The sequence below is a fragment of the Hypanus sabinus genome, chromosome 18, assembly GCF_030144855.1.
Source record: "Hypanus sabinus isolate sHypSab1 chromosome 18, sHypSab1.hap1, whole genome shotgun sequence".
In the NCBI taxonomy this organism is placed as follows: Eukaryota; Metazoa; Chordata; class Chondrichthyes; order Myliobatiformes; family Dasyatidae; genus Hypanus; species Hypanus sabinus.
In genome coordinates, this window is record NC_082723.1 from 13543212 (window position 1) to 13567801 (window position 24590).

The 24590-nt window shown below is 39.2% G+C and overlaps 1 protein-coding gene across 2 annotated transcripts in view; it reads left to right on the forward strand.

Moving 5' to 3' along the window:
• Positions 1-24590, forward strand: part of camsap1b (calmodulin regulated spectrin-associated protein 1b) — a 141581-nt gene that overhangs the window by 20213 nt on the left and 96778 nt on the right. The gene's annotated exons all lie outside the window — the stretch shown is intronic.

Here is a 24590-nt window from a genome sequence, read left to right on the forward strand (position 1 = left end):
GATCCCTGTGGCACACCACTAGTCACAGCCCTCCACTCAGAGTAGCAATCATCCACTACCACTCTCTGGCTTCTTCCATTGAGCCAATGTCTAATCCAGTTTACTACCTCTCCATGTATACCTAGCGACTGAATCTTCATAACTAACCTCCCATGCGGGACCTTGTCAAAGCTTTTATAGATATGTGAAAAGAAAAAGATTGGTCAAGACAAATATAGGTCCTTTACAGTCAGAAACAGGCGAATTGATCATAGGGAACAAAGACATGGCAGACCAATTAAATAACTATTTTGGTTCTGTCTTCACTAAGGAGGAAATAAATAATCTGGAAATAGTAAGGGACCAAGGGTCTAGTGAGATGGAGGAACTGAGGGAAGTACATGTTAGTAGGGAAGTGGTGTTAGGTAAATTGAAGGGATTAAAGGCAGATAAATCCCCAGAGCCAGATAGTCTGCATCCCAGAGTGCTTAAGGAAGTAGCCCAAGAAATAGTGGATGCATTAGTGATAATGTTTCAAAACTCCTTAGATTCTGGATTAGTTCCTGGAATTGGAGGGTGGCTAATGTAACCCCACTTCTTAAAAAAGAAGGGAGAAAAAAACCAGGGAATTGTAGACCAGTTAGTCTGACATCGGTGGTGGGGAAAATGCTAGAGTCGGTTATCAAAGATGTGATAAAAGCACATTTGGAAAGAGGTGAAATCATCGGACAAAGTCAGCATGGATTTGTGAATGGAAAATCATGTCTGACAAATCTTATAGAATTTTTTGAAGATGTAACTAGTGGAGTGGATAGGGGAGAACCAATGGATGTGGTATATTTAGATTTTCAAAAGGCTTTTGACAAGGTCCAACACAGGAGATTAGTGTGCAAACTTAAAGCACATGGTATTGGGGGTGTGGTATTGATGTGGATAGAGAATTGGTTGGCAGACAGGAAACAAAGAGTTGGAGTAAACGGGACCTTTTCAGAATGGCAGGCAGTAAATAGTGGGGTACCGCAAGGCTCAGTGCTGGCACCCCAGTTGTTTACAATATATATTAATGATTTAAACTAGGGAATTAAATGCAGCATCTCCAAGTTTGCAGATGACACGAAGCTGGGCGGCGGTGTTAGCTGTGAGGAGGATGCTAAGAGGATGCAGGGTGACTTGGATAGGTTAGGTGAGTGGGCAAATTCATGGCAGATGCAATTTAATGTGGATAAATGTGAGGTTATCCACTTTGGTTGCAAGAACAGGAAAACAGTTTATTATCTGAACGGTGGCCGATTAGGAAAAGTGGAGGTGTAACGTGACCTGGGTGTCATTGTACACCAGTCATTGAAGGTTGGCATGCAGGTACAGCAGGCGGTGAAAAAGGCAAATGATATGTTGGCATTCATAGCAAAAGGATTTGAGTACAGGAGCAGGGAGGTTCTACTGCAGTTGTACAAGGCCTTGGTGAGACCACACCTAGAATATTGTGTGCAGTTTTGGTCCCCTAATCTGAGGAAAGACATTCTTGCCATAGAGGGAGTACAGAGAAGGTTCACTAGATTGATTCCTGGGATGGCAGGACTTTCATATGAAGAAAGACTGGATCGACTAGGCTTATACTCACTGGAATTTAGAAGATTGAGGGGAGATCTTATTGAAATGTATAAAATTCTAAAGGGATTGGACAGGCTAGATGCAGGAAGATTGTTTCCGATGTTGGGGAAGTCCAGAACGAGGGGTCACAGTTTAAGGATAAAGGGGAAGCCTTTTAGGACCGAGATGTAGAAAAATTTCTTCACACAGAGAGTGGTGAATCTGTGGAATTCTCTGCCACAGGAAACAGTTGAGGCCGGTTCATTGGCTATATTTAAGAGGAAGTTAGATATGGCCCTTGTGGCTAAAGGGATCAGGGGGTATGGAGAGAAAGCAGGTACAGGGTTCTGAGTTGGATAATCAGCCATGATCACACTGAACGGCGGTGCAGGCTCGAAGGGCCGAATGGCCTACTCCTGCACCTATTTTCTATGTTTCTATGCCTTACTGAAGTCCATGTATACAACATCCACTGCCTTCCCTTCATCCACTTTCCTGGTAACTTCCTGGAAAAACTCTTAATAGTTTGGTTAAACATGACCTACCACTCACAAAGCCATGCTGACTTTTTCTAATAAGTCCCTGTCTATCCAAATACTTGTAGCTCCTATCTCTTAGTGTTCATAGAACACAGAATAGTACAGCACATTACAGGCCCTTTGGCCCACAATGTTGTGCCGACCCTCAAACCCTGCCTCCCATATAACCCCCCCCACCTTAAATTCCTCCATATACTTGTCTAGTAGTCTCTTAAATTTCACTCGTGTATCTGCCTCCACCACTGACTCAGGGAGTGCATTCCACGCACCAACCACTCTCTGAGTGAAAAACCATCCTCTAATATCCCCCTTGAACTTCTCTCCCCTTACCTTAAAGCCATGTCCTCTTGTACTGAGCAGTGGTGCCTTGGGGAAGAGGCGCTGGCTATCCACTCTGTCTTTTCCTCTTAATAGCTTGTATACCTCTATCATGTCGTCTCTCATCCTCCTTTTCTCCAAAGAGTAAAACCCTAGCTCCCTTAATCTCTGATCATAATCCATACTCTTTAAACCAGGCAGCGTCCTGGTAAATCTCCTCTGTACCCTTTCCAATGCTTCCACATCCTTCCTATAGTGAGGCGACCAGAACTGGACACAGTACTCCAAGTGTGGCCTAACTAGAGTTTTATAGAGCTACATCATTACATCACGTCTCTTAAACTCTATCCCTCGTCTTATGAAAGCTAACACCCCATAAGGTTTCTTAACTACCCTATCTACCTGTGAGGCAACTTTCAGGGATCTGTGGACATGTACCCCCCAGATCACTCTGCTCCTCCACACTACCAAGTATCCTGCCATTTACTTTGTACTCTGCCTTGGAGTTTGTCCTTCCAAAGTGTACCACCTCATACTTCTCTGTTCCTTCTATTCCTTCCAATAATTTACCTACTACCGATGTCAAACTTATTATCCGTCATTGGTAAACAGAAAATTGCAGTAAGAGGATGCGGTTGGAAATTAATATTTAAAACTTGAAAATATCTTTCCAGGCTGTTGGAATGCTCCTCTTGCAGGATATGGGGATCAGGGAAACCTCTGGTATCCCTGACAATGATATCTGCAAGAAGTGCATCCAGCTGCAGCTCCGAACAGTCCGCGTTAAGGAACTGGAGCAGGAGCTGGATGACCTCCGAATCATTCGGGAGACTGAACAGTTTATAGATAGTAGCTTCCGGGAGGTAGTTATACCTAAGTAACAGGGCACAGGTAATTGGGTTACCATCAGGTGAGAGCAGGGGAAAGGGCAGGTAGTGCAAAGTTCCCCTGTGGCCATTCCCCTCCAAAACAGGTATACCGATTTGGATACTGTTGGGGGGGATGGCTTACTTGGGACAAGCTGTGGCAGCTGGATCTCTGGCACTGAGTCTGGTTCTGCACTGCAGAAGGGAGGGAGGAAGAAGAGGACAGCTGTAGTGATAGGGTACTCCATAGTCAGAACATATGGGTCAATGAAGCAACATCAGAATGACATCTATCACAGGTTGGATTAACATGAGAATAAAATCGAGCCAGTTTATCCTTAGACATATGAGCTCTATGTACAACCTTAAATTGTATTAGGGCATGTTTAGCACAAATAGAGGACGAATTTACCAATAATAAAATTTTTTCCCATTGCTCAGTAGATATAGGACAATGCAACTCTTCTTGCCATTCCTTCTTAATTTTTTCTGATACATCTAACTGTAAATTCATGATCATCTTATAAATGATGGTTACTAAACCCTTTTGATAAGGATTAAGGGCTAAAATTCTATCTGTAATGTCCAATGGACATTCTTTCGAAAAAGACTGTAACTCATTATACAAAAAATTTCTAACTTGCAAATATCTAAAAAAATGGGTTTTAGGTAAATTATATTTATTAGATAGCTGTTCAAAGGACATAATATTATCATCCAGAAACAGATCATGAAAACATGTTATACCTTTTGTTTTCCATAAAAGAAAAGCTTGATCCATAGATGAAGGCTGAAAAAAAATAATTAGATATTATAGGACATGATAAAATAAATTTATTCAAACCAAAAAATTTACGAAATTGAAACCAAATTCGTAATGTATATCTGACTATAAGATTAGTTATCTGTTTATTCAATTTGAATAAAGAGAAAGGAAGTGAAGATCTTAAGATTGAAATCAGTGAAAAATCTTGCACAGATTTACATTCCAAATTTACCCATTGTGGGCAGGTAGCTATAGTCCATTCTTGTGTCCAGAATATTAAATACCGTATATTAGCTGCCCAATAGTAAAATCTTAAGTTTGGTAAAGCCAAGCCGCCCTCCTTCTTAGGCTTCTGTAAATATTTTTTACCCAATCTAGAATTTTTGTTCTGCCACAAGTAAGAAGATATTTTAGAGTCAATAGTATCAAAAAAAGCTTTAGGAATAAAAATTGGTAATGCTTGAAATAAATATAAGAATTTAGGTAGTATCATCATCTTAATAGCATTAACTCTACCAACCAATGACAAAGATAGTGGAGACTACCTAATAGCAAGTTGCTTAATTTGATCAGTTAAAGGTAAAAAGTTAACCTTAAATAAATCTTTATGTTTTTTAGTAATTTTAATACCTAGGTAAGTAAAATAATCTGTAACAATTTTATATGGTAAATGTTTATAAATTGGAACTTGCATATTTAATGGAAATAGTTCACTCTTATTAAAATTCAATTTATAACCAGAAAAATTACTAAATTGAGCAAGCAAAGATGAAATAGCAGGGATAGATCTTTCAGGGTCAGATATATATAATAACAAATCATCAGCATATAATGATACTTTATACGTCCTCTCCCCACAGGTAATACCCAGAATATTAGGTGATTCACGAATAGCTATAGCCAACGGTTCTAAAGCGATGTCAAATAGTAAAGGACTTAAAAGGCAACCTTGCCTTGTACCACGAAATAGCTGGAAAAAAAGGGGATCTTTGATTATTGGTAAAAACTGAAGCTAAAGGTTTATGGTATATTAATTTAATCCATGATATAAATTTTGAACTAAAATTAAATTGTTGCATTTTAATAAATAAATATGGCCATTCAACTCTATCAAATGCTTTTTCAGCATTAAAGAAATAACACATTCTGGTATTTTAGATGAAGAAGTATAAATAATATTAATTAATTTTCTAATGTTAAAAGATAAATAGCGATTTTTAGTAAATCTAGTCTGATCTTCAGAAATAATTCGAGGTAATATATTTTCTAATCTAATAGCCAAAATTTTACTGAAAATCTTAAAATCCATATTTAACAAGGATATAGGCCGATAGGATGCACAATCAGTAGGGTCTTTATCTTTTTTAAGAATTAAAGGAATAGAAGCTTCATAAAAAGATTGTGGTAATTTACCTACACTTAATGCATCTTTAAAAATTTTACAAAGCCAAGGAGAAAGTATAGAAGAAAAAGATTTTAAAAAATTCTACTTGACAACCATCTGGACCAGAAGCTTTACCAGAATTCATTGAATAAATAGCCTTTTCTATTTCAGACTCCGTAATAGATGTATCTAAAATTACGTTATCCTCAACAGTTACTTTTGGAATATTCAATTTCCTTAAAAATTCATTTATTATAGAAGAGTCCTTAGTGAATTCTGATTGATATAAGGAGTTATAAAAATCTTGAAAGGCTCTATTTATCTCTTTGTGGTCGATCGTCAGAGTACCATCTTGTTTACGAATCCTAGTAATCTGTCGTTTATCCGAAACAATTTTCAATTGATTAGCCAATAATTTACCAGACTTATCTCCATACAAATAGAATTGGGTTTTTGATTTAATTAACTGACTTTCAATCGAAGAGGATAATAATAAACTATGTTCCATTTGAAGTTCCACTCTTTCTTTATAAAGTTCTTTACTAGGGGTCATTGAATAAATCTTATCAATTGCTTTGATTTTATCAACTAATGTTAATATTTTAGAATTAGTTCATTTCCTAACTCCAGCAGAGTATGAAATAATCTGTCCACGAATATATGCTTTAAAAGTATCCACAAAATTCCACTAGAGATCTCTGCTGTAGAATTTGTTGCGAAAAACAAATCAATTTGTTGTTTAATAAAGTTAACAAAGTCTAAATCCTGCAATAAAATAGGATTAAACCTCCAAAATTTAGCATTGATATATGAATCCATTATTTTAATAGATAACTTCAGAGGTGCATGATCAGATATGGTAATACAGTCATATTTACAATCAGTAACATCTATGAGTAAATGGTAATCAATGAAAAAGTAATCAATTCTTGAGTAATTATGATAAACATGGGAAAAGTATGAAAACTCTTTGTCATTAGGGTGTAGAAAACGCCAAATTTCACAAATAGCTGAATCAATCATAAAAGAGTTAATAAGAGAAGCCGATTTATTCGGAAGAGTTTGGGTGGACTTGGATCTATCCATCACAGGGTTTAAGCAACAGTTAAAATCCCCACCCATTATCAGTCTATATTGATTCAGATTAGGAAAGGATGTAAATAAGCATTTAAAAAATTCAGGACAATCAGTATTTGGAGCATAAACATTAACTAAAAGAACTTTTTGATTAAAAAGTAGACCAGTAATAAGCAAAAATCTACCTTGTGGATCTGAAATTGTTTCATGATGTATAAAAGAAGTTGATGAGTCTATAAAAATAGAAACACCTCTTACTTTGGCTTGCGAATTTGCGTGATACTGTTGGCCCTTCCAAAACCTAAAAAAACGTTGACTATCCACCTTCCTTACATGAGTCTCCTGCACAAAAATAACATTGGCATTCATTCTATGGAATACTTTAAATATTTTTTTCCGTTTGATCGGATGATTTAAACCATTAGTATTCCAAGAAACAAAATTAATAATCCTATCCATATTGACAATATTTATTACAGTTAACACATAAGTTTAAAAAAAAAGTGAACTCAAAAAACCCGGAAGAAGGAAGTGAGTTCAAGGAGAAATCGGAATCACGACACTGCAACCATTTTTCATATAGTTTCATATAGGCCCATGAAATAAAACTACGCAAAAAGCAAGCGAAAAGAGAAAAAAGAAAAAGAAAAATCCCCCTCCCTCCACCCTCGAAACCCCAGGAAAAAAGCCAAAAAGAGGCCAGCAGGCAATCTATTACTAAAATTACCCCCGTGTCTCAGGACGGCAACTCAGACAAAAAAAATTGAAAAAAATACGAACAACCCATATTATAAGAAAGGGTTAATATAACAAAAGTTAAAATATAAAATTAGTATTTTATATATATATATATATATATATATATATATATATATAAAACAAAAGGGTTAAAAAATTAAATTGATAAAACCCATAAATAAATAATACTAAATTAGTATTTTAAATGAGAGTTTGAAACTTTGAAACTCATCAAAACGGATATGACGTTCCAAGCACTAGAGTCTGTCGGGAAGAAGAAATGCCATTTTATTATTTTTTTTAAAAAATCTTAATATTTAAATGTTAAAAATATAAAAAAGCTTATACAAACTTAAAAAAAAGAACCCTAATCAGTTATTTTCAAGGTTAATAGATAAATAAAATATAAAAAAATAATAAAATCAGAATAAACCAAAAAAAAGAGAACTTTTACAAAATTTAAAAAATACATGTCAGCCATACCTAAAAAAAACATCATTCTGTAAGAGATCGAAATTTATAGACTAATTATTACATTAGTCAACCCGATAGAGTGTCATTTTTCCAAAAAACTTTGAGCGTCCGCTGGAGATTTAAACAGCCGAACAGTTCCGTCTTCAGAAGTAACTCTCAGGTGTGCTGGAAATAACAGTGCTTGCTTGTAGCCTTTCTGGTGAAATTTCAACATAACCGGTCTAAAAGCCATTCTTGCCCTTAAAACTTCAGGGCTATAATCTTCCAAAATACGAAATTTAAATTCTTGAAAGTTAATCATACCCTTTTTCCGAGCCACCCGAATCAGGCGCTCTTTGGTATGAGGGTAATGGATCCAGAGAATTACATGCCGTGGTTTATCTGAATCAGAATGATAGCCAGAGACACGGTGTGCACGATCGATTATTGGAGGACAGTCCAAAACTTCTGAACCAAAGACGTCCATTAGAAATTTAGAAAAGAAAGCGGTAAGATCACCGCTCTCAAATTTTTCCGGAATCCCAATTAGCCGAAGATTTTGTCTTCGAGAGCAATTTTCAAGATCAGTAATTTTAGATTTATAACGATCCATCTGTTGAAAAGTCGAAGCTTGCTCTTGTTGCAAAGTTTCGATAATATGTTCTTTCTTACGAGCGGCTTCTTCAAGTACCAAAATACTTGCTTGTTGTTTTTGTAATTCCAGTGTAAGTGTTTGAAGTTCTCCTTCGAATGATTTTAAACACTCATCAAACGCAAAAAGCTGTTCGGTTATTTTTCTCTCCAGTCCTGCAAATTTATCTTCTATAAGCTTTACAATAGTTTCTAAAGTTATTGGTTCTTTCGTCTGTTTCGATTCTTTTGCTTTAGACATTTCAGCGAGTTGAAAATAGATCGAATAGTTAAAAAGAAAAATTCTGTATGTTTAAACCGCTTTAGAATAAGTATAAAAAGATCATTTAAGGGGTGTTTGTAGGTTAAAAAGACGTAAAAGGTTTGGAGCAAAGCCAAAAGCGGTTTACTCCATAAGCGCCATCTTGAGACCTGGGACAATTTACAATTAACCTAACAACAGTTCCATTTTTGGAAAGTGGGAGGAAACCGCACCCGGAGGAAAACCACACGGTCACGCGGAGAACGTACAAACTCCTTACAAGGCAGTGGTGGGAATTTAATTCTGGTTACTTGTACTATAAAGCATTGTGCTAACTACTGTGCCGCCCACTGTAAAGCGTTGTGCTAACCACTATACTACTGTGCTGTAGAACCATAGAACCATAGTAGCTGGTAGCTGTGGTTAGAGTTTGGGTATTTTGGTTGGCCATTCTGTCTTTAAAGCTGCCGCTTGTTCTCTGGCACAGTGGAGGTTGCTCTCATGTAGTGCAGCTCCCTATTGAACAGGTATCCTCCAAATGCATCTGTTGAGTGTAATGTCTTCCCAATTTTTAGATGTAATGTTGAATTTTTAAAGGATGTTTGATGCCTTTGAAGTATTTCCTTTGTCCAGCAGAGCTCACTGACCTTCAAATGGGAGTAAAGAATCTGTTTGGAGAAACTTGAGTTGGGCATTCAAATAACATGACCTATCCATTGGAGCTGGTGTTGCTTTATTGTAGTGGAAATGTTGCTCACGTTGGCCTCCTCCAGCTTGCTGGTGTTAGTGAATCTAGTCCCTAGTTCAGCTGCATACAGTAATGTAGGAAGGATGACTGCCCTTTAGACCGAAAGTTTTGCTTGGACATCTAGGTTGCAATATTCAAAGACTCTTGCTTTTGCTGAATCTTAGGCTCCACTAGCACTACTCAGATAATGGTTGATGTATGAGCTGTCTGCTTTTGAGGAGAGAATAATGCCAAGGTAGAGAAAGTGGTCTACATTTTCAAGGACAATATCTTTAACTTTTATGGAAGGGCTGGATAAATGGCTGGTTGGGCGATGGCTGCCAAAGTACCTGTCCTTTTTTAATATATTCAAAATGATCCTGGGCTCTATATGCCTTGGCAAAGGCATTCAGGATACATTGGGGATCTTCTTTAGAGTGTGCTGTGATGGCATTGTTATCTGCATACTGAAGCTCGCATGGTAGTAGTGGTGCTGACTTTGTACTTGGCCTTGAACCTATTGATGTTGAAAAGCCTCGTGTCCATTCTATACACAGTTGGGATTTCCTGTGGCAGTTCTTGGCCAATGAGGTGAAGGATGGCAGTATTAAGAATGGCAAATAGAGTGGGTGCAGTGATGCAGCCCTGTTAAACTCCTGTCTTGACAATGAAGGGTTCTGATTCAGCACCACTATTGCTGAGTACTGTGGCTGACGTACCATCATGCAGTAGCCTCAATATTCATAAGTACGTGTCAAGACAGTCATGTCTTGATAGTATACACCAGGGAACTTGGTCTATATCAGATGCCTTTGTCAAAGCTATGAACACCAAGTACAATAGTTGCCTTTGTTCATGTTATTTTTCCTGTAATTGGTGTGCTGTGAAAATCGTATTTGCGATACCTCTGGATGGGTGAAAACCACACTGTGATTCAGGGAGTGCTACTTCAGATAGTGGAAAGAGTCCGCTGACAAGGATGCAAGCATACTGTCTGTTATTGACAGGAGGAAGATGCCTCTGTAATTGTCACAAACTGCCTTGCCTCCCCTTTTGAATATGGTCACTATTAGAGCATCCTTGAGCTCAGAGGGCATTTGTTCCTTAAGGAGTAAAGAATATATGTGGTGCAAGAGTGCTGGTTCACCTTCCTTAAAGATCTGTGCTGGGATCCTGTTAGAGCCTGTGGTTTTGTTCCTTTTCAAGCTCCTGATGGCTTTATGGACGTTCTTCATACTGGGAAGTACTCCTATATTTTCTTTCAAGGTCTCTGGAGGGTTTGTTTAGTAACTTCTGTTTCAGCAGACAGACAGACATACTTTATTGATCCCGAGGGAAATTGTGTTTTGTTACAGCTGCACCAACCAAGAATAATGAAGAAATATAACAATATAAAACCATAAATAATTAAATAATTATTTTGTTGCATGTTTATGGAGGTCTTGGAAGTGTCCTTGGCATGATCTTTGATACCCTTTAGCAAGTTCTTCCTATCCTTTGAGTGCAGTGGTGGCATTGAAGAAGGTTCTAGTGTCACCAGAGTCTTCCAGTCTTTCGATTTACAGTGCTTTCTCAGTCCACCAAGAATTCTTTAGCTCCTTCACCTTATGCAGGACATTTGCCTTTGTTCTAGAGTGAGCTTCTCTTTTGGCCTTGCCTCTCCTTTTCTTGGAGATACGTTGTTCTATCTCTATATCATTATCATCAAACCAATCCTGATGTTTTCTGGACTTGTACCCAAGATGTTTTTGCAGGTATTGAAAGTGGTGGATTTAAGCAGGCCCTGGTGTTCTTCAGTATCCTCTGGATGTTCTTGTTGGAGGTTTCCCCATATGAAGCTTGAAGGTGCTGTGCTGTTGAGTGGCAGCGTCAAGCAGGACTTAAGTTTTAGTCTTTGCTTGGTCTGCTGCTTATGAACCTTGCTGTTTTTCATGAGACTGATGAACTCAACATACTCGTGAACCCATTACAATTCCATGTGAAGGAGGTTTCCTGAATTTATTTCATAATCTTGCATTCAATATTTCATTATTTATTGTTTTCCGTCTATATTATGTATTGCATTGAACTGATGCTGTGAAGTTAACGAATTTTACAACACATACCAGTGATAATAAACCTGATTCTGATAGTTGTGTAGAACATGTCCCTACCTTAGAAATTACTAGGCTGACCCATAGCCCTCTATTTTACTAAGCTCCATGTACCTATCTAAAAGTCTCTTAAAAGACCCTATCGTATCCGCCTCCACCACCGTTGCCGGCTGCCCATTCCGCAAACTCATCACTCTCTGAGTAAAAAAACTTAACCCTGACATCTCTATACCTACTCCCCAGTACCTTAAACCTGTGTCCTCTTGTGGCAACCATTTCAGCCCTGGGAAAAAGCCTCTGACTATCCACGCGATCAATGTCTCTCATCATCTTGTACACCTCTATCAGGTCACCTCTCAACTTCCTTCGCTCCAAGGAGAAAAGGCTGTGGAAATAAATCCAGAATTGCAGGTCTCACCACAGTTATGCTGTTGTTGGACTCTTTCTCAAAGCTCTGTTCTATTCTGCTAGAAATATTATTGCTTCCCTATGGTCCAGGATTAAAAATACACAACATCCTAGAGACATAATGTTTATGCTATATCTGAAACTGCACATTTGTAAATTCCTCTGTAAATTACTCATAGTGTGTAGGTGAGTGGAAGAATCTGGGGGAACATGAGAGAATATGTGGATAATACAAAAATGGAATTAATGTAGGTTTAGCTCAAATAGCAGTTAGTTGATGGTTGGCATGAACTTGGAAGGCTGAAGGGCTGTCTGATTCTGCATTATAAGAGGCATGTTAAATTGAGGCTACATGATTACCACATTCAGATAGAACATAGGAGAAGTTAAATGATGAAGTAAGTGAAGCTCTCCATCAGTGAAATCTGCTTTTGATCACTAAAAATTGAAAGCAATCTTTTAAAAATTAATTCCTACCAATTCAAAACTAATAGTTGCAATTAGCATTAGCTGACATTTAAGATACCTTCCACCAATAGATCAGGAGATCACCTGACTTTGTGGGTGATGCCTCCCTCCCAGATGCGCTGAATAACTTCTACGCTCGTTTTGAGATGGAAAATGATGTGGCAGCGAGGAAGTCCACCCCTCCTCCAAATGACCAGGTGCTGTGCCTCACCGTGGCGGATGTGAGAAGAACCCTGTGCAGGGTCAACCCATGGAAGGCTACTGGACCAGACAATATTCCTGGTAGAGTGCTTAGAGGATGTGTAGACCAGCTAGCAGATGTTCTCACTGACATCTTCAACATCTCATTGAGTAGTGCCACCATTCCAATGTGCTTCAAGGCTGCCACCATTGTCCCCATGCCGAAGAAGTCTTCAGTGTCCTGCAGCAATGACTCCCGTCCTGTTACATTCACATCCATCACCATGAAGTATTTCGAGAGGCTTGTAATGAGGCACATCAAGACCCTGCTGCCCCCCCTCACTGGACCCCCTGCAGTTTGCGTACCGTCCCAACCGTTCAACAGACAATGCCATTGCCATCAAGGTGGACAAAAAGGACACGTACATTTGAATGCTGTTCATAGACTTCAGTTCAGCATTCAACACACAATCATCCTTCAGAAACTGATTGGAAAGCTGAGCCTACTGGACCTGAATACTACCCTCTGCAACTGGATAGTAGACTCACTCAGTCTGGATCGGAGGCAGCATCTCCAACACAATCACACTGAGCATGGCCCCCCCCCCCCCCCCCCCCAGGGCTGTGTGCTCAGTCCACTGCTGTTCACTCTGCTGACCCATGACTGCTGCAACACACAGCTCGAACCCCATCAAGTTCACCGACGACACGACCGTGTTGGGTCTCATCAGCAAGAACGATGAGTCAGCTTACAGAGAGGAGGTGCAGCGGCTAACGGAGTGGTGCAGAGCCAACAACCTGTCTCTGAATGTGAGCAAAACAAGAGATGGTTGTTGACTTCAGGAGGGCATGGAGTGACCACTCAAGCCAAGTCAGGTCAACTTTTATTGTCATTTTGACCATAACTGCTGGTACAGTGCATAGTAAAAATGAGGCAGTGTTTTTCAGGACCATGGTGTCACATGACACAGTACAAAAAACTAGGCTGAACTATGTAATAAAAAAAACCAACACAAAGAAAGCTACACTAGACTACAGACCTACACTGGACTGCATAAAGTGCGAAAAACAGTGCAGGCATTACAATAAATAATAAACAGGACAGTAGGGCAAGGTGTCAGTCCAGGCTCTGGGTATTGAGGAATCTGATAGCTTGGGAGAAGAAACTGTTACACAGTCTGGTTGTGAGAGCCCGAATGCTTCGGAGCCTTTTCCCAGACGGCAGGAGGGAGAAGAGGTTGTATGAGGGGTGCATGGGGTCCTTCATAATGCTGTTTCCTTTGCAGATGCAGCATGTATTGTAAATGTCCGTGATGGCGGGAAGAGAGACCCTGATGATTTTCTCTTTCTTTCTTTCTAAATCTTTTTATTATTATTAGTAATATGACAGAATACAACTGATATATTGATAAAGAAATTACAAACATACAAATTCCATTACATATGAAAAAAAACATACATAATAGTTACAATATAAATGAGTTTACCAAGACATAAGCCATACAATATATGTATGAACATGGTAAGTCTAAATATTTCATAATATATGATATAAAAAAAACAAAAAGGAAAGAAAAAAAATATATATAATGCAAAACTAGCTAATCTAATAACTAATATAGAAGAAAAAAGAAGCAAAAAAAAAAGAGAGAAAAAAAAGGGGGCTGTTTATAATATCTCACAAGATTAAATATTCTTCAATGCAGTCACTTCCGGTCCTCTCAACATACATAAGCTAAAAGCTGGGAAATCAAATGAACTTGGAACAGGGTCATATTACATCATATGAAAATGTTGAATAAATGGTCTCCATAACTTTTCAAATTTAATAGAAGTCTCAAAAACACCACTTCTAATTTTTTCTAAATTTAAACATAACATAGTTTGAGAGAACCAATTAAATACAGTGGGAGGATTAATTTCCTTCCAATTCAACAATATAGATCTTCTAGCCATCAGAGTTAGAAATGCAATCATTCGACGGGCAGAAGAAGATAAATGCAGTGAGTCTAACATTGGTAAACCAAAAATTGCGGTAATAGGATGAGGTTGTAAATCAATATTCAAAACCGCAGAAATAATATCAAAAATATCTTTCCAATATTTCTCCAAAAATGAACAAGACCAAAACATATGTTAAAGACGCAATTTCAGATTGCCATCTATCACAAGTAGGACTGATATGAGAGTAAAAATGAGCTAATTTATCCTTGGACATATGGGCCCTATGTATAAATTGTATTAATGAATGTTTGGCACATATCGATGATGTATTAACTAATTGAAGAATTCTATCCCAATTCTCATTAGAAATAATAAGGCTAAGCTCTCTTTCCCAATCCTTTTTGGTCTTATAAAGAGGCTCTGAACGTATCTTCATAATTATATTATAAAGTTTTGAAATAAGCCCTTTTTGAAAAGGGTCTAATTCAAATAAACTCTCCAAAATATCTGAAGGCACAAAATTTGGAAACGTAGGGAGTACAGAACTTAAAAAATGTCTAATCTGTAAATATCTAAAAAAATGAAATCTAGGCAAGTTATATTTGTTGGATAATTGCTCAAAAGACATGAAACAATTGTCCAAAAATAAATCAGAAAATCTTAGTAATCCCTTAGTTTTCCAAGCCGAATAAGCTTGATCTATAATGGAAGGGTGGAAAAAACAATTACATACAATAGGACTATTTAAAACGAATTGAGTTAGCCCAAAAAATCTCCGAAATTGAAACCATATACGCAAAGTATGTTTAACTATCGGGTTGTCAATTCGTTTCGGCAATTTAGAAAGAGCAAAAGGGAGAGAAGTTCCTAAAATAGAACCCAGAGCATAAGCTGATACAGATTTAATTTCTAAACTCACCCAACAAGGGCCGAAAGATCCACCCCCATCTTTCAACCAGCATAACAAGTATCTAATATTAACTGCCCAATAATAAAATCTGAAATTAGCTAATGCTAACCCGCCTTCCTTTTTTGTCTTCTGTAAATATATTTTACCTAACCTGGGATTTTTATTCTGCCATATATATGAAGAAATTTTTGAGTCAACATTAGTAAAAAAAGATTTCGGAATAAAAATTGGTATCGCTTGAAAAATATATAAAAAAATTAGGTAAAATAACCATCTTAATAGCATTAATCCTACCTATTAGGGATAAAGATAATGGTGACTACTTAGTAAACAAACCTTTAATCTGATCAATTAAGGGTAAAAAATTAAATCTAAATAAATCTTTATGGTTTTTTTGTGATTTTGATCCCTAGATAAGTAAAAGAATCATTAACTAATTTAAAAGGTAAATTTCCATAAATTGGGACCCGTTTATTCAAAGGAAACAATTCACTTTTATTAAGATTTAACTAATACCCAGAAAACTCACTAAATTGAGCCAATAATGATAAAACTGCTGGGATGGATTTCTCCGGGTTAGAAATGAATAGTAATAAATCATCTGCATACAAAGATAATTTACGAATGTCTGTCCCACGATTAATACCCAAAATATCCTGTGATTGTCTGATGGCAATTGCCAAAGGTTCTAAGGCAATGTTAAATAGTAATGGACTAAGAGGACATCCTTGTCTAGTGCCCCGAAATAGGCGAGAAAAGGGAGATCTTTGATTATTGGTAAACACTGAGGCTACTGGAGTATGATAAATCAATTTAATCCATGATATAAATATCGGACTAAAATTAAACTTCTCCAACACATTAAATAAGTAAGGCCATTCAACTCTATCAGATGCTTTCTCCGCATCTAATGAAATCACGCATTCTGAAGTATCATGTGAGGGAGTATAAACAATATTCAACAATCTCTTAATGTTAAAAAAAGAATAGCGATTTTTAATAAAACTGGTTTGATCATCTGAAATAATTTTGGGTAATACCTTCTCCAATCTAGATGTCAGTAACTTGGAAAAAATCTTGGAGTTTACATTCAATAAAGATATTGGTCTATAGGAAGCACAGTTAGTAGGGTCTTTATCTTTCTTCAATATTAGAGAAATGGAAGCTCTATAAAAAGATTGTGGCAAATTCCCCAATCTAATGGCTTCCTCAAAAACCTTACATAACCAAGGGGAAAGAGTAGTGGAAAAAAATTTTAAAAATTCAACTGTATAACCATCTGGACCCGGTCCTTTCCCAGAATTCATTGAGGAAATAGCCCCTTTAATTTCTACATCCGTTATAGGAGTATCCAATATTAAAAGATCATCAGATGATAATCTTGGAAAATTTAATTTCCCAAGAAAATCAGACATGGTATTATGATCTTGAGGAAATTCAGATTGATACAGGGAGGTATAGAAGTCTTGAAATGCCTTATTTATCTCATCATGATTAACTGTCAGATTCCCATTCTGCTGACCAATCTTAGTGATTTGACGTTTAACCAAAGCATTCTTCAATTGACTAGTTAACAGTTTACCAGATTTATCACTATGTATATAAAAATCAGATCTAGTTTTCATTAATTGATTTTCAATCGAGGATGTAAGTAATAAACTATGTTCCATTTGAAGTTCAACCCTTTGTTTGTAAAGCTCCTTACTAGGAGCAATCGAATATTTCTTATCAATCTCTTTAATTTTATCAACCAATAAAAGAGTTTCCATCTTAGTACGTTTCCTCAAACCAACAGAATAAGAAATAATCTGTCCATGTATATACGCTTTAAAAGTGTTCCAAAGTGTTCCGCAGGAGATATCATCTGTAGAATTAGTTGAAAAGAAGAAGTCGATCTGCTCCTCCATAAATTTTATAAAGTCTGAGTCTTGCAATAAGGTAGTCAAATCGCCATTGTCTGGCATTAGAAGCTGTATCCGTAAATTTCATAGAAAGTAATAATGGAGCATGATCAGAGATAGCTATAATATCATAGTTACAACCAATTACCAATAGAATAAAACAAGAGTCTACAAAAAAATAATCAATTCTCGAATAAGAGTGATAAACATGTGAGAAAAAAGAAAACTCTTTGTCTTTAGGATGCCGAAATCTGATTATCTTCTCAGCTGACCTCACTATCCGCTGCAGGGTCTTGCGATCCGAGGTGGTGCAATTTCCGAACCAGGCAGTGATGCAGCTGCTCAGGATGCTCTCAATACAACCCCTGTAGAATGTGATAAGGATGGGGAGTGGGAGATGGACTTCCTTCAGCCTTTGCAAAAAGTAGAGACGCTGCTAGGCTTTCTTTGCTATGGAGCTGGTGTTTAGGAACCAGGAGAGATTCTCCGTCAGGTGAACACCAAGAAATTTGGTGCTCTTTGTGATCTCTACCAAGGAGCTGTCGATGTTCAGTGGGGAGTGGTTGCTCTGTGCCCTCCTGAAGTCAACAACCATCTCTTTTGTTCACATTAAGAGTCTGGTTGTTGGCTCTGCATCAGTCCGTTAGCTGCTGTACCTCCTCTCTGTAACCTGCTCATCATTCTTGCTGATGAGACCCACCACGGGCATGTCATCGGCGAACTTAATGATATGGTTCAAGCTGTGTGTTGCAGCACAGTCGTGGGACAGCAGAGTGAACAGCAGTGGACTGAGCACGCAACCCTGGGGAGCCCCTGTGCTTGGTGTGATGGTGTTGGAGATGCTGCTCCCGATCCGGACTGACTGAGGTCTCCCAGTCAGGAAGTCTAGGATCCAGTTGCAGAGGGAGGTGTTCAGGCCCAGTAGGCTCAGCTTTCCAATCAGTTTCTGAGGGATGATTGTGTTGAATGCTGAACTGAAGTCTATGAACAGCATCCGAGTGTATGTGTCTTTTTTGTCCAGGTGGGTTAGGGCCAGGTGGAGGGTGGTGGCAATGGCGTCATCTGTTGAGCGGTTGGGACGGTATGCAAACTGCAGGGGGTCCAGTGAGGGGGGTAGTAGGGTCTTGATGTGCCCTATGACGAGCCTCTCAAAACACTTCATGATGATGGATGTAAGTGCAATGGGACGGTAGTCATTTAGGCAGGACATTGAAGACTTCTTCGGCATGGGGACGATGGTGGCGGCCTTGAAGCACGTTGGAATGGTGGCGCTGCTCAGAGAGATGTTGAAGATGTCAGTGAGAACATCTGCTAGATGGTCTGCACATCCTCTGAGCACTCTACCAGGGATGTTGTCTGATCCAGCAGCCTTCCGTGGGTTGACCCTGCACAGGGTTCTTCTCACATTGGCCACGGTGAGACACAGCACCTGGTCATTTGTAGGAGGGGTGGACTTCCTCGCCACCACATCATTTTCCACCTCAAACCAGGTGTAGAAGTTATTCAGCACATTTGGGAGGGAGGCATCAACTGCACAGTCAGGTGATGTTGCCTTGTAACTGGTGATGTCCTGGATGCCCTTCCACATGCGCCGCGTGTCACCGCTGTCCTGGAAGTAACTGTGGATTAGCTGGGCATGTGCACGCTTTGCCCCTCCGATGGCCCTTGCTGTTGTTAAAGCTGCCTTGTTGCCTGCTCTGAAGGTGGAGTCGTGGGACCTCAGCAGCGCACGCACCTCTGCGGTCATCCATGGCTTCTGGTTGGCACGTATAGTGATGGTCTTGGACAGAGTAACATCATCAATGCACTTGTTGATGTAGCTGGTCACTGATGCTGTGTACTCCTCTAAGTTGGTAGAGTCGCCATTAGTTGCAGCCTCCCTGAACGTGTGCCAGTCAGTGCTCAAAGCAGTCTTGAAGAGCAGAACACTGAACATCGCCGGCTCCTGGGTAGAGATCATTAAGGGCACCAGATTTATTGGTTTTCACCTGGCAGAGAATCTCACCTGGTCCCTCAACACCAACTCCATAGCAAAGAAAGCCCAGCAGTGTCTCGACTTCCTGCGAAGGCTGAGTGAAGTCCATCTCCCACCCCCCATCCTCATCACATTCTACAGGGGTTGTATTGAGAGCGTCCTGAGCAGCTGCATCACTGCCTGGTTCGGAAATTGCACCATCTTGGATCACAAGACCCTGCAGCGGATTGTGAGGTCAGCTGAGAAGGTCATCACGGTCTCTCTTCCTGCTATTACAGACAGTTACACCATGCTACACTCGCAAAGCTAACAGCATTGTGAAGAACCCCACGCACCCCTCACACAAACTCTTCTCTCTCCTGCCATCTTGGAAAAGGCACCGAAGCATTTGGGCTCTCACGACCAGACTATGTACCAGTTTCTTCCCCCAAACCATCAGACTCCTCAATACCCTGAGCCTGGACTGACACCAACTTACTGCCTATTGTCTTGTTTATTATTTATTGTAATGCCTGCACTGTTTTGTGCACTTTATGCAGTCCTGGGTAGGTCTGTAGTTCAGTGTAGTTTTTGTACTGTTTCATGTAGCACCATGGTCCTGAAAAACGTTGTCTCGTTTTTACTGTGTATTGTACCAGCAGTTATGGTTGAAGTGATAATAAAAAGTGACACGATCTTTGTATACAACATTCTTAAGCCCCTGAAGTTCTGTAATTTTTTCATAATATTCCCTGGAAATTTCAAACTGGAAACAGTTTATCATTTAATATTATTTACTCACCATGTTCTGATATTTCCTCAACCATTCCTCTTCATTTTTACACTTTGCCTCAACTACTTTTTGTTCTTGATGGGGTAGCAATTATTGACTGTCCCCAAGGTTATGTTTAAGGCTCTGGTTGTATGTTGGCAAAACCAGATTAACTACCTACTTGTGGAGCATTAATGACTTGTGGGTCTTTGGAACTAAATGCAGTTTTAAGCTATTTCTTTTGGTTCCTGTTACCAAAATCAACTTTGGGACTTCCCTCAATCAGCTTTTAGTAATTCAGAAATAGTAATTGTTAGTTAGTTTCTGATATATCCAATAGCATTGCCACATCTTCTCTTACCTGCTGCTCACAGGTTATTCTAATTCATACAGGATTGATTTTCAATGCCATTTTTTAAATATAGCAACACCACCATATTTATTAAATGTGACCTCCTCAGAACTGTAGGTATGGTTGAAACAGGTATAGTGGTTAGCACAATGCTTTACAATGGGCGGCACAGTAGTTAGCACAACGCTTTATAGTACAGTTAACCAGAATTAAATTCCCACCACTGCCTTGTAAGGAGTTTGTACGTTCTCTGCGTGACCATGTGGTTTTCCTCCAACTTTCACCCTGCCCTCAAATTTACTTGGTCCATTTCTGACACCTCCCTCCCCTTTCTTGATCTTTCTGTCTCCATTTCTGGAGACGGCTTATCTACTGATATCTACTATAAGTCTACAGACTCTCACAGCCACCTGAACTATTCCTCTTCCCACCGTCTCTTGCAAAAATACTATCCCTTTCTCACAATTCCTCCGTCTCCGCTGCATCTGTTCTCAGGATGAGGCTTTACATTCCAGGACGAAGGAGATGTCTTCCTTTTTTAAACAAAGGGGCTTCCCTTCTTCCACCATCAACTCTGCTCTCAAATGCATCTCTCCCATTTTCCACATATCTGCCCTAACCCCATTCGCCCGCCACCCCACCAGCCTCCAGGTCCAATGTATAATTCTCCGTAACTTACGCCACCTCCAACGGGATCCCACTACCAAGCACATCTTTCCCTCCCCCCCCCTTCTGCTTTTCGCAGAGATCACTCCCTACGCGACTCCCTTGTCCACTTGTCCCCCCCCATCCCTTCCCACCAATCTCCCTCCTGGCACTTATCCTTGTAAACGGAACAAGTGCTACACCTGCCTTTACACTTCCTCCCTCACCACCATTCAGGGCCCCAGACAGTCCTTCCAGGTGAGGCGACACTTCACCTGTGAGTCGGCTGGTGTGGTATACTGCGTCTGGTGCTCCCGGTGTGGCCTTTTATATATTGGTGAGACCCGACACAGACTGGGAGACCGTTTTGCTGAACACCTACTCTCTGTCCGCCAGAGAAAGCAGGATCTCCCAGTGGCAGCACATTTTAATTCCACGTCCCATTCCCATTCTGATATGTCTATCCATGGCCTCCTCTACTGTCAAGATGAAGCCACACTCAGGTTGGAGGAACAACACCTTATATACCGGCTGGGTAGCCTCCAACCTGATGGCATGAACATTGACTTCTCTAACTTCCGTTAATACCCCTCCTCCCCTTCTTACCCCATCCCTGACATATTTAGTTGTTTTTTTCTCTCTCTCTCTGTGCCCATCACTCTGCCTGTTCTCCATCTCCCTCTGGTGCTCCCCTCCCCCTTTCTTTCTCCCTAGGCCTCCTGTCCCATGATCCTTTTCTTTTCTCTAGCTCAGTATCCCTTTTGCCAATCACCTGTCTGGCTCTCAGCTTCACCCCACCCCCCTCTGGTCTTCTCCTATCATTTTGCATTTTCCCCTCCCGCTCCCCCTTTCAAATCTCTTACTATCTTTCCTTTCAGTTAGTCCTGACGAAGGGTCTTGGCCCGAAACAGCGACAGTGCTTCTCCTTATAGATGCTGCCTGGCCTTCTGCGTTTCACCAGCATTTTTTGTGTGCTGCTTGAATTTCCAGCATCTGCAGATTTCCTCGTGTTTTCCTCCGGATGCGGTTTCCTCCCACTTTCCAAAGATGGAATGGTTGTTAGGTTAATTGTAAATTGTCCCGCAGTTAGGCTAAGGCTAAATTGGGAGATTGCTGGGCTGGGAGAGCCTATTCCGTGCTGTATTTCAACAAATAAATAGATTAAAGAACGTATTATTGGAATGACTCTGATTTCTGCTTATTTGCCTGTCCAAGAGAATGCAAATTTGCTGCGGACAAACGTTTAGTTGTGATGATTTGGGCCATGTGAAAGTAGGAACAGATTGCCAGATCTATTATCTTTTCCTACCTATTTTCATAAATTTAATGCCAAAAATCTTATTGTGCACTAAAACTAACGCTTAGAGAGAAATTAAATGGGATTCTCTAGTTAATATAACTGTTGGTTTGTAGAATAACAAAAGAATTAATACATACAGTGGTATGCAAAAGTTTGGGAAACCCAGTCAAAATTTCTGTTACTGTGAATAGTTAAGCGAGTAGAAGAGGAACTGATCTCTATAAGTCTTAAGGTTAAAAATGAATCTTTCTTTTCAACATTTTTAGCAAGATTAGTACATTATTTTTGTTTTGCACAATTTTAGAGTGGGGAGAAAAAGGAAAGGAGCACCATGCAAAAGCTTGGGCCTCCCAAGAGCTTTGAGCTCTCAGATAACTTTTACCAAGGACTCAGACCTTAAGCCCACAAAGCAGGAGAAGGCTATAAGAAGATAGGAAAGTGTTCTCAGGTAACAGTTTCCTCAGTTCAAAATGCAATTAAGAAATGACAGTTAACATGGTAGAGGTCAAGTTGAGATCGTAAAAACAAGAAAATTTTCCAAGAGAACTGCTCGTAGGATTGCTAGAAAGGCAAATCATAACCCTTTGACTGCAAAAGAACTTCAGGAAGATTTAGCAGACCCTGGAGTAGTGGTGCACTGTTCTACTTTGCAGCGACACCTGCACAAATATGACCTTCATGGAAGAGTCATCAGTAGAAAACCTTTCCTGCGTCCTCACCACAAAATTTGGCATCAGAAGTTTGCAGAGGAACATCTAAACAAGCCTGATGCATTTTGGAAAGAAGTCCTGTGGACTGATGAAATTAAAATAGAACTTTTTGGCTGCAATGAGAAAAGGTATGTTCGGAGAAAAAAGAGTGCAGAATTTCCTGAAAAGAACACCTTTCCAACTGTTAAGCATGGGGGTGGATCGATCATGCTTTGGGCTTGTGTTGCAGCCAGTGGCACGGGGAACATTTCTCTGGTAGAGAGAAGAATGAATTCCATTAAATACCAGCAAATTCTGGAAGCAAACATCACATCGTCTATAGAAAAAAGCTGAAGGTGAAAAGAGGATGGTTTCTACAACAGGATAATGATCCTAAACACACCTCAAAATCCACAATGGACTACCTCAAGAGGCGCAAGCTGAAGGTTTTGCTATGGCCCTCATAGTCCCCCAACCTAACATCATCGAAAATATATGAATAGACCTCCAAAGAGCAGTGCATGCAAGACAGCCCAGGAATCTTTGCTAGGAAGAATGGGCAAAAATCCCCCAAACAAGAATTGAAAGACTCTTGGCTGGCTACAGAAAGCGTTTACAAGTTGTGATACTTGACAAAGGGGGTGTTACTAAGTACTGACCATGCAGAGTGCCCAAACATTTGCTTCAGGCCCTTTTCCTTTTTTGTTATTTTGAAATTGTAAAAGATGGAAATAAAAAAGTAATCTTGCTTAAAATATCAAAGAAATGTGTCATCTTTAACCTTCTGCCTTCTGGAAATCAGGTCATCTTTTTACTCGCTTAGCTATTCACAGTAATAGAAATTTTGACCAGGGGTGCCAAAACTTTTGCATGCCTCACTTAATTTTGTACCTCACTTAATTGCCTTGTTTTTTTTTACAAAATGCATCAGAGGTTTGTTTAATTTAAAGATTATAAAGTAAAAATTTGTCTCGTCGTGTGAAATAATGTGAATATATGTAGACATTCCTTGGAGGTCTTGCTTTTTTGTCTATTTTGTGCTTTATCTTATTGTGATTTTTTTCTATTTCTTTTGTTCAGAAGAACATTTTGATTAATACAACAGGATGATGAATATATTTCATTAAGGTTGACTTGAAACACTTAGAAATCATGTAATTGCAATGGCCTTTCATTTGAGCAGCTTCAGTGCCCTTCAAGCCAGACCTGATTTATCTCTGAGCTTCAAAAATTGAGAGGAATAAAATCAGCTTGAGTGTGTGAAAGGTTGTTGAGAAAAGGAAAATGATGTTAGTTTTAGTGAGGCATCAAAGGGACGGCATCAGTTGATGATGAGATTTAAGGTTTTTTGTATGAATGGTTGTCATGAAAGGTTTATAAAGCATGCTGGTATTTAAGGAACTTCTGCCTCAGATGTATTGGACATCAGTGTAAGAAAAACCAAAATAGTAAAGGTGAATGCAATAATGTAGGCAGACCAAGTCATAAAGAACCTGTAAATTTCAAATTAAATTTATTTTTAATCAGAGGGATAAACCTATTATAAACCATGATTAAATTACTGTTAGGATACTTACTTATTTTTTGGAAGTAATCTTTGTATAAGATTTGTAATCTTCATATAACCAAGGCATTTTGTTTGCTG